Raw genomic sequence first — 10,899 nt, forward strand, 5'->3', positions numbered from 1 at the left:
AACTATATGATGAAAATGAAGAACAAATAAACCCTAACACTCCATTATGTGTATATCTTTCGCGATCCCCAATCTCAACATACCCATCCTTGGGTTCACAATCTTAGTAAAGGTGTTTAGCTACTCATAACAAGAAAACAATAAAAGATTGAAGATTGCATAATTGAATTTTGTATTGAACTTACGAATAAAATTTGAAAGTAATGAATGTGATTGTCTGGAAAATCTTCAAAAGTAATAACAACTCAAAAGTAATTACTATAAGTCTAAAACTCCAGATGTTTGAAAAATAAAACCTAAACAAGTATTTATACAATTTAAACTCGGAATAATCAATGCCAGTCCTGTTCCAGCTCGCCTTGTACTTCGACGGGTTATTGTTGCACTTCGACAGTCGTTGACATGTTCTACGACCATAACGACAATCTAATGACATATTTTTACTATGCAGGAATTTGAACGACGAGGCAGCTAGACGGACCGTCGAGCATGTTGATGGTTCGTCCTTAAGCTTATCAGAACATATCACTTATTTTCCTCATTTTTCGCTTTTTGAGCATTCTAACTTCGAAATACCTGCACAACACACATAACACATCAAACTGACACAAACTTGCTTGAAAACAAGTAAAACTTAGAGTTAAAAAGCATTAGATGTGCCATAATTTCCCGGCACATCAATGGGCATCCTCTGAAGCGTACCTCCGGGTCTCTAGTGCTCCTACTTAACCTGCTGACAATTTAGACAATGAGAAACAACCTCAATAATATCACGCTTCATCCTAGCCCACCAATAATGCTACCTCAGATCACGCTACATCTTGGTAGCACCAGGATGAATAGAATATCTAGAACTGTGGGACTCTTTGTTATATCCCGTATTTTCATGTGTTGGAAAGCGTGCGAGTTAAATGATATTAGTAACGAAAATGAGTTTATCCTCCCAAGCTTATGGGTGGTTGTAGTGATGGTACAAATGTGTTATAATATTTGAAGATAAACAAATATAAGAAAATAAGTTTTGCCGAGGTTCGAAATTTATTTGATGAAATACGGTCCAAGCTATAATATCCCGTATTTTTGGACTAGAAAATTTAATCGTCCAATATGAGCAAAATTACCCGAGCCCGGAGAATTCGATCATATTCAAGGATGAAGATCAAGAGCTCGGTGTACAAAGAGTTTGAGGTCCCGAAATAATTTAAGACTTAACAAGTGTGACCACGGTGATTGAGAATAATATTTTATGTCTATCAAGAGGGACTATGGACTAGCGCTATGCCACATAATCATGATAATGAGTATATGAAGAGTGTTAAAAATAATTTATTACTTAAGTGAATCGTAGTCAAGGAATTAACTATGTGTGTAATTGGTTTAACGAGGGATTGTAGTGGAAGACAAAAAAAAATTAAAATTAATTGGGATCATTGGATAACTATTAGGTGGATATGGTCCACGTGTATAAACAATAAATTGGCAGCAAATATTTTAGATGTAGGACATTGGGTATTGTAGCAAAAGTTAGTGATAAGTACTAAGAAAAGTTTGGCCATGAAGGAACACGTGTCTTGCAAGACCCTTTTAAGCTCTTATTACTTCACTTTATTTGTTATTTTACATAAGAGAATGAAAGCAGCAACACAATTTTATCATTGTGAGCACTAACGTTTGCTTCATTTTGACGGAGATGAACAACAATTTTTCTCTTCAACCAAAAAAATACTAGATTTCAGTATTGGGGAAAATACAAATAATTACAAAGAGGTTATATAAATGTTGGTTTCCTCCGGATTCTAGCAAATTTGGGTTTTCTTCAAAGTAAAGTAAAGTGGAAGAAGATCATTTTTTGGTATATAAGGTAAGAATTATCCTCTTCTAGGTATATTTAAATTCATTAAAGTCATAGCTAAATCATGAGATGGGAAATACGAATATTTTACCGTAAATTGTATTTGATGTTGTTATTGGCCCATGGGCTGTTTGTTGGACTGTTTTGTGGGTTATGTAAACATAGTTATGGACGGAAATTATGTTATATGACATGATTATGATAACACACATATGAAGTGTTCTTAAAATGATCATTATTTAAGTGAATTGAGATTAAAAAAAAAATTAAAAAAATTAAGGTTGTTGGGTAATTAATACGTGGACATGCCCATGTATTTTATGGATAAGTGGCAGCAAGTTAATCTTTTTGCATGACATAAAATGATAATGTTGTTGTGTCATATTTAAGAGATGTGTATTAAAATGAATTAATACCTAGTTACACGTGTAAAGTGGGGGGAGTGTATCTAAAGGTTTTGCTTTAATTTGCTGGACGTTTTTGGTATATAAAAATTGGAAGTGAACATGTTGCCTTGTATTCTTAGACCTCCTTACTTCAGATTTTTAACCAAAAAAAAGTGTGCAGCAACTTCCATTTTGATCTTCTCTACTTTAGCAAAAAATTGTCTTAAGACAAAGTAGCAACAATGTTTCTTTCCAGTATAGTAGCAACATTTTTCTATTTTAAGAGAACCAACTTTTACTTCGTGATGAAGCAAAGTCACGGGAAGTTTGACAGAGACCAGCAAAGGTACAATCTGTCATCTAAAATCTTTTATGAGCTCAAATCAGCGTCCAAGGTATGTCTTTGATGAGAACTTACGAATTGACGATCAGAAGCCGGATATGCATTATTATTGTTTGTTGGACTATTTTGGAGTACGGTGTATGGTATTCTATGGATTGAATTGGTAAATTTGATATGATTGTAGTTCTCGTGATGTATCAAGCGTAGAAATCATGTAAATGTGTTACGGATATATTGGACTTGTTATTGTAATTAGGAAAGCAGATGGGGATTTGTTGTTTCCTAAGTTAATGAGCTTGTAGCTTGTTATTGTTCACTGAGATTGTTGGCTGCCTCATAGATGTTAATATGTCTAAATGTAAGCTTGGGAAGGTAAAGGAAAATAGAGGTGATGCTATTCAAGTTTGATTAAAATGTGTTTAACGTCCATAAGCTGTCGATAAGAGCTATCGTGACGTTAGTATCATGTTCGTTGCTGCTGTAGATTCCACTTTGAGGGAGACTCAGCTCGTGAGCCTATGAAAAGAGTTGGTATAAGGTATGTAAAGCCTACCTTTCTTTCTTTTGGCATGTCCTAGTCGTAATAGGCTATGATACGCGTCTTGGGGAAAACTCCATCCTTAGAAATCCGAGCATAGTTTTGATCCTTATTCGATTCAATGCAAGTGAGTTGTGAACTCTATGCTTTGATGAAAAATAACTTAAACACTTTTATTTTTAAAAGAGCTTTGTGCCATAAAACGTCCGTAACTTTTACAAATAGAATCGGATTACCTTGAAAGGTTCGTGGCCGGCTCCATAAGGCCTAATGTCCGTAATTTACGTACGCCACCTCGACTTGACCCGAGGTGGGCCCACAATTTCCGAAACCTTCTTGTATTGTTCTATTTGACCTATTTTCGTACTATGATTAAAAGAAAACTTTTGGTTATTGTTCCGACTACTAAACGATAGTTGTTTTAACTATTCCCAGATTTTTCTGATTTGTTCCGTTTGACTTATTTTGAAGTGGAATTCAAAGGAAACTCTTGGCTACTTTTCTAACTACTATACGACAGTTGTTTTGAAGTATTTCGTAAGTCCCACAACGTATTTTGAAACATGAAAACGATTTCAGGAAACTTATTTTGACATAAACCATTGCGACATTCGTAAGGCATACGCTATGATTACCGTTTAGTTTCTTGATATGGTTTGTCATCTGAATTATGCTATTGAGTCTCTGTAAATGTGTTATATTTTATATTGCATTAGTTTCTCATTACTCCATTCGTGGATGCCTCAATGTTTCCTTCACTGAGCCCGGGCCAGGATATGTTATCACGCGTATTCCACTGCATTGTTCGCCGCGCCTCGATGTGAGGGGGCAGGTATACATGTACATGGGTTGTGGAGTATGCTGTGCCATGTACACATATTCTGATATATGATGATATGATATGATATGGCCATCTGATGTGTTTGACATGTGCATATTCTGATATGATATGTTACGGAGTTATTCCCTACTCTGGAGTTATGCTGTGTTGTGGCGCCAGTGTCGGGGTGGCGACCACGTTCTGTTCACCGAGTCCCTTGGTGGGGGCCGGATATGATATGGCATATGTTTTTGCATACACTCTTTATGTTCTGGAAATATGCATCTGATAATCTGGATATTATACTCATTTTCTGTACGTTCTGTTCCGATTATGATTTTGTTCCGTAATGGGACCAGATATGACATATGTTTTCTGTATGCACTATTTATGCTTTATAATCAGCATTTTGCTATTCTGGATATTCCGTTCATTTTCTGTACCTTCTGCTTCGATTATGACTTTGTTTACTACGTTCCGTGCTTTACATATTCAGTACATTTTCCGTACTGACCCCCTTTCTTTGGGGGCTGCGTTTCATGCCACGCAGGTACAGACGATCGATTTGCTGATCCGCCCGCTTAGGATCCTATTCCGCTGTCTTGGAGTGCTCTTTTGTCCGGAGCCTATATTTTGGTACAGTCCTTTGCTATTGTATATATGTACGCTATTCAGGGGCATGACGGGGCCCTGTCCCGTCTTATGATTCTGTTATGATCTGTAGAGGTCTGTAGACATACATGTGGGTTCTGTATATGTTTTGGGTGATATGATCTGTGATAGCCTCATTGGCTTCCACGTGCTATATTTGTTCACCTGTGATAGTTAGTGACGCCATTTGACCTCTATATTTATATATATTCTGCTAATATAATGGTTTGGGTTATTGGGTACGTTTGGGTGTCCAGCACGGACACTAGTCGCGGCCTACGGGGTTGGGTCGTGACAAAAGTGGTATCAGAGCGGTTTGTCCTCGGAATGTCTACAGGCCGTGTCTAGTAGAGTCTTGTTTATCGGTGTGTTGTGCACCACATCTATAAACAGGGAGCTACAGGACATTTAGGATGTTGCCTTTCTTTCATATCTCAGATCGTGCGATAGAGCCCAGCCATAGGAAATGAAATGCCTTTTACTAACCTTTGATTTCAGCTGAAGAACGGTATCGACAGAAGAAAGTGGCTGATGATATTGGAAGCTACACTGTACACAGGAAAGAAACGGTGCGAAAGGGGCATGTTGGATAAGGTAAGAATATTGAGATATGATTGAAATATAAGGTTGAAGAATGAAAGATAAGGTAGATAGGAAGATATAACAGGACGGATCGTTAAAGGATAAGGTACGTCTCGAGGTGCGTTATATGAGTTAAGTTCTGACATTTTTATACTTTTTACTTGACAATGAGAGCCCTGTGTGGCTACGATGCGATATGATATATGCGTATATATGTTGGCCCTGTGGGGCATTGTTGGTATTTCCTGTGTGCAGGATCTAGGATAGTAAGAAGTACAGAGGAAACTCTGCCCAAATTTTTCCAGAAATAGGAAAAAGAAAAGAGAATGAGACCTAAGCTCATGATATGTTCGGAAGGTTGATACCGACAAGGTAAGTGTATTATATTGGACTAAAGCTTTAAGAAATACCCCCTTGTCATCTATAAGAGGCATCATTCTTATTTGGGAAACATTGTTTGAAGAAGCGTATATGAACAGCGAATTCGCAATTCATTTAGACGGACCAGAATACGTTCCAACCACATTTTGCTTTAGAAAAAAAAACCTTTGTTGAAGGGCAAAAACATCCGGCAATTAAGTTTCACCTTATTGGAAGAATACAAAGCGTACAACAAGCAGTTGGGAATTAAATGATTCGCTTACGACTTAAGAATAAATATGAAGGTAAATTATGTGAATCAAGCACTAAGAAGTTCTGTGGTGCTTGTCGGATTTTAGTTTTCTTCTGCTGGTGGTTAGAGAATGTTTTAGAGTAACATTTTATCAGTTCTCATCGACTAATTGGAGATGAAATTTGTGGAAGAAAAACTTAAACTTGTGGGCTGTCTAGGATTATATATCTCATGTGTTGTTGGTGAAATACTAAAGATGATCTAGGAAAAGGAGGCAACTCGTAACAGAACATTTTATTGAGGTATCGAGTGAACCGATAGACAGGGATAAATTACGACGAGTTAAAATTAAAAAGAGTAACAGTATGATTGAGATAAAAGTACAGAAGAGGAAGAGTTATACCAAATCTTGAAGGTGTTGATAAGACAGCTTGTGATATATTAAGGATAGGATTGATTAGAAAAGGGGTGAATAAATTGAAGGGAATCGACCAACGAAAAGGGCATGTGAAGGGCATAATTCAATAAAAGAACACTTGAGGAAGTATTGGGAGTACATGACTGGTTTAACATTCGGGGACGAATGTTTTAAAGGGGGGAAGAATGTTATATCCCGTATTTTCATGTGTTGGAAAGCGTGCGAGTTAAATGATATTAGTAACGAAAATGAGTTTATCCTCCCAAGCTTATGGGTGGTTGTAGTGATGGTACAAATGTGTTATAATATTTGAAGATAAACAAATATAAGAAAATAAGTTTTGCCGAGGTTCGAAATTTATTTGATGAAATACGGTCCAAGCTATAATATCCCGTATTTTTGGACTAGAAAATTTAATCGTCCAATATGAGCAAAATTACCCGAGCCCGGAGAATTCGATCATATTCAAGGATGAAGATCAAGAGCTCGGTGTACAAAGAGTTTGAGGTCCCGAAATAATTTAAGACTTAACAAGTGTGACCACGGTGATTGAGAATAATATTTTATGTATATCAAGAGGGACTATGGACTAGCGCTATGCCACATAATCATGATAATGAGTATATGAAGAGTGTTAAAAATAATTTATTACTTAAGTGAATCGTAGTCAAGGAATTAACTATGTGTGTAATTGGTTTAACGAGGGATTGTAGTGGAAGACAAAAAAAAATTAAAATTAATTGGGATCATTGGATAACTATTAGTTGGATATGGTCCACGTGTATAAACAATAAATTGGCAGCAAATATTTTAGATGTAGGACATTGGGTATTGTAGCAAAAGTTAGTGATAAGTACTAAGAAAAGTTTGGCCATGAAGGAACACGTGTCTTGCAAGACCCTTTTAAGCTCTTATTACTTCACTTTATTTGTTATTTTACATAAGAGAATGAAAGCAGCAACACAATTTTATCATTGTGAGCACTAACGTTTGCTTCATTTTGACGGAGATGAACAACAATTTTTCTCTTCAACCAAAAAAATACTAGATTTCAGTATTGGGGAAAATACAAATAATTACAAAGAGGTTATATAAATGTTGGTTTCCTCCGGATTCTAGCAAATTTGGGTTTTCTTCAAAGTAAAGTAAAGTGGAAGAAGATCATTTTTTGGTATATAAGGTAAGAATTATCCTCTTCTAGGTATATTTAAATTCATTAAAGTCATAGCTAAATCATGAGATGGGAAATACGAATATTTTACCGTAAATTGTATTTGATGTTGTTATTGGCCCATGGGCTGTTTGTTGGACTGTTTTGTGGGTTATGTAAACATAGTTATGGACGGAAATTATGTTATATGACATGATTATGATAACACACATATGAAGTGTTCTTAAAATGATCATTATTTAAGTGAATTGAGATTAAAAAAAAAATTAAAAAAATTAAGGTTGTTGGGTAATTAATACGTGGACATGCCCATGTATTTTATGGATAAGTGGCAGCAAGTTAATCTTTTTGCATGACATAAAATGATAATGTTGTTGTGTCATATTTAAGAGATGTGTATTAAAATGAATTAATACCTAGTTACACGTGTAAAGTGGGGGGAGTGTATCTAAAGGTTTTGCTTTAATTTGCTGGACGTTTTTGGTATATAAAAATTGGAAGTGAACATGTTGCCTTGTATTCTTAGACCTCCTTACTTCAGATTTTTAACCAAAAAAAAGTGTGCAGCAACTTCCATTTTGATCTTCTCTACTTTAGCAAAAAATTGTCTTAAGACAAAGTAGCAACAATGTTTCTTTCCAGTATAGTAGCAACATTTTTCTATTTTAAGAGAACCAACTTTTACTTCGTGATGAAGCAAAGTCACGGGAAGTTTGACAGAGACCAGCAAAGGTACAATCTGTCATCTAAAATCTTTTATGAGCTCAAATCAGCGTCCAAGGTATGTCTTTGATGAGAACTTACGAATTGACGATCAGAAGCCGGATATGCATTATTATTGTTTGTTGGACTATTTTGGAGTACGGTGTATGGTATTCTATGGATTGAATTGGTAAATTTGATATGATTGTAGTTCTCGTGATGTATCAAGCGTAGAAATCATGTAAATGTGTTACGGATATATTGGACTTGTTATTGTAATTAGGAAAGCAGATGGGGATTTGTTGTTTCCTAAGTTAATGAGCTTGTAGCTTGTTATTGTTCACTGAGATTGTTGGCTGCCTCATAGATGTTAATATGTCTAAATGTAAGCTTGGGAAGGTAAAGGAAAATAGAGGTGATGCTATTCAAGTTTGGTTAAAATGTGTTTAACGTCCATAAGCTGTCGATAAGAGCTATCGTGACGTTAGTATCATGTTCGTTGCTGCTGTAGATTCCACTTTGAGGGAGACTCAGCTCGTGAGCCTATGAAAAGAGTTGGTATAAGGTATGTAAAGCCTACCTTTCTTTCTTTTGGCATGTCCTAGTCGTAATAGGCTATGATACGCGTCTTGGGGAAAACTCCATCCTTAGAAATCCGAGCATAGTTTTGATCCTTATTCGATTCAATGCAAGTGAGTTGTGAACTCTATGCTTTGATGAAAAATAACTTAAACACTTTTATTTTTAAAAGAGCTTTGTGCCATAAAACGTCCGTAACTTTTACAAATAGAATCGGATTACCTTGAAAGGTTCGTGGCCGGCTCCATAAGGCCTAATGTCCGTAATTTACGTACGCCACCTCGACTTGACCCGAGGTGGGCCCACAATTTCCGAAACCTTCTTGTATTGTTCTATTTGACCTATTTTCGTACTATGATTAAAAGAAAACTTTTGGTTATTGTTCCGACTACTAAACGATAGTTGTTTTAACTATTCCCAGATTTTTCTGATTTGTTCCGTTTGACTTATTTTGAAGTGGAATTCAAAGGAAACTCTTGGCTACTTTTCTAACTACTATACGACAGTTGTTTTGAAGTATTTCGTAAGTCCCACAACGTATTTTGAAACATGAAAACGATTTCAGGAAACTTATTTTGACATAAACCATTGCGACATTCGTAAGGCATACGCTATGATTACCGTTTAGTTTCTTGATATGGTTTGTCATCTGAATTATGCTATTGAGTCTCCGTAAATGTGTTATATTTTATATTGCATTAGTTTCTCATTACTCCATTCGTGGATGCCTCAATGTTTCCTTCACTGAGCCCGGGCCAGGATATGTTATCACGCGTATTCCACTGCATTGTTCGCCGCGCCTCGATGTGAGGGGGAAGGTATACATGTACATGGGTTGTGGAGTATGCTGTGCCATGTACACATATTCTGATATATGATGATATGATATGATATGGCCATCTGATGTGTTTGACATGTGCATATTCTGATATGATATGTTACGGAGTTATTCCCTACTCTGGAGTTATGCTGTGTTGTGGCGCCAGTGTCGGGGTGGCGACCACGTTCTGTTCACCGAGTCCCTTGGTGGGGGCCGGATATGATATGGCATATGTTTTTGCATACACTCTTTATGTTCTGGAAATATGCATCTGATAATCTGGATATTATACTCATTTTCTGTACGTTCTGTTCCGATTATGATTTTGTTCCGTAATGGGACCAGATATGACATATGTTTTCTGTATGCACTATTTATGCTTTATAATCAGCATTTTGCTATTCTGGATATTCCGTTCATTTTCTGTACCTTCTGCTTCGATTATGACTTTGTTTACTACGTTCCGTGCTTTACATATTCAGTACATTTTCCGTACTGACCCCCTTTCTTTGGGGGCTGCGTTTCATGCCACGCAGGTACAGACGATCGATTTGCTGATCCGCCCGCTTAGGATCCTATTCCACTGTCTTGGAGTGCTCTTTTGTCCGGAGCCTATATTTTGGTACATTCCTTTGCTATTGTATATATGTACGCTATTCAGGGGCATGACGGGGCCCTGTCCCGTCTTATGATTCTGTTATGATCTGTAGAGGTCTGTAGACATACATGTGGGTTCTGTATATGTTTTGGGTGATATGATCTGTGATAGCCTCATTGGCTTCCACGTGCTATATTTGTTCACCTGTGATAGTTAGTGACGCCATTTGACCTCTATATTTATATATATTCTGCTAATATAATGGTTTGGGTTATTGGGTACGTTTGGGTGTCCAGCACGGACACTAGTCGCGGCCTACGGGGTTGGGTCGTGACACTCTTCCAGAATCGTCCGAATCAGATCATCAACGTGAGGAACACAGACACACCCATTAATCCTAAATACCCCTTCACTATCAATCATGGCCTCCTTAGCCTTACCACTCAAACCTTATCACGGATCTTACACAAACTTGCATCCTCGAATTTTCTTGCCTTAATCTGTTCTATAAACGACGATCTAGCCTCAACACAAGTCGACACTGTGCCCGAATCAGACATATCAAGCCTCATGACACTATTAGCCAGAGTCTGGACCTCCATGGCTAACGGATGCTCCAAAATGATCAAGCGATCCAAACTACCCATACTAGATGACTTCCTGCTCAAAGCATCTGCTACCACATTTGCCTTGCCAGGATGATATAAAATGGTAATGTCATAATCCTTAAGCATCTCCATCCATCTCCGCTGCTAAGAATTAAGATCCCTTTGAGTAAACACATGCTGAAGACTACGATTATCGGTGAAACCTCACAGTGGACTCC

The 10,899-nt window shown here is 37.0% G+C and overlaps 1 long non-coding RNA gene across 3 annotated transcripts; it reads left to right on the forward strand.

Moving 5' to 3' along the window:
• Positions 1 to 1,411: 1,411 nt before the first annotated feature.
• Positions 1,412 to 10,284, forward strand: LOC132603489 (uncharacterized). 3 transcript variants are annotated; one of them, XR_009568344.1, is made up of 5 exons: positions 1,412 to 1,861; positions 3,066 to 3,119; positions 4,490 to 7,383; positions 8,588 to 8,641; positions 10,012 to 10,284. It is a non-coding gene; the product is annotated as an uncharacterized LOC132603489 (long non-coding RNA). The 3 variants fall into 3 exon arrangements; XR_009568342.1 differs by having other exon boundaries at positions 4,490 to 8,641; XR_009568343.1 differs by lacking the exon at positions 8,588 to 8,641.
• Positions 10,285 to 10,899: the final 615 nt, after the last annotated feature.

The sequence above is a fragment of the Lycium barbarum genome, chromosome 7, assembly GCF_019175385.1.
Source record: "Lycium barbarum isolate Lr01 chromosome 7, ASM1917538v2, whole genome shotgun sequence".
Taxonomy (NCBI): Eukaryota; Viridiplantae; Streptophyta; class Magnoliopsida; order Solanales; family Solanaceae; genus Lycium; species Lycium barbarum.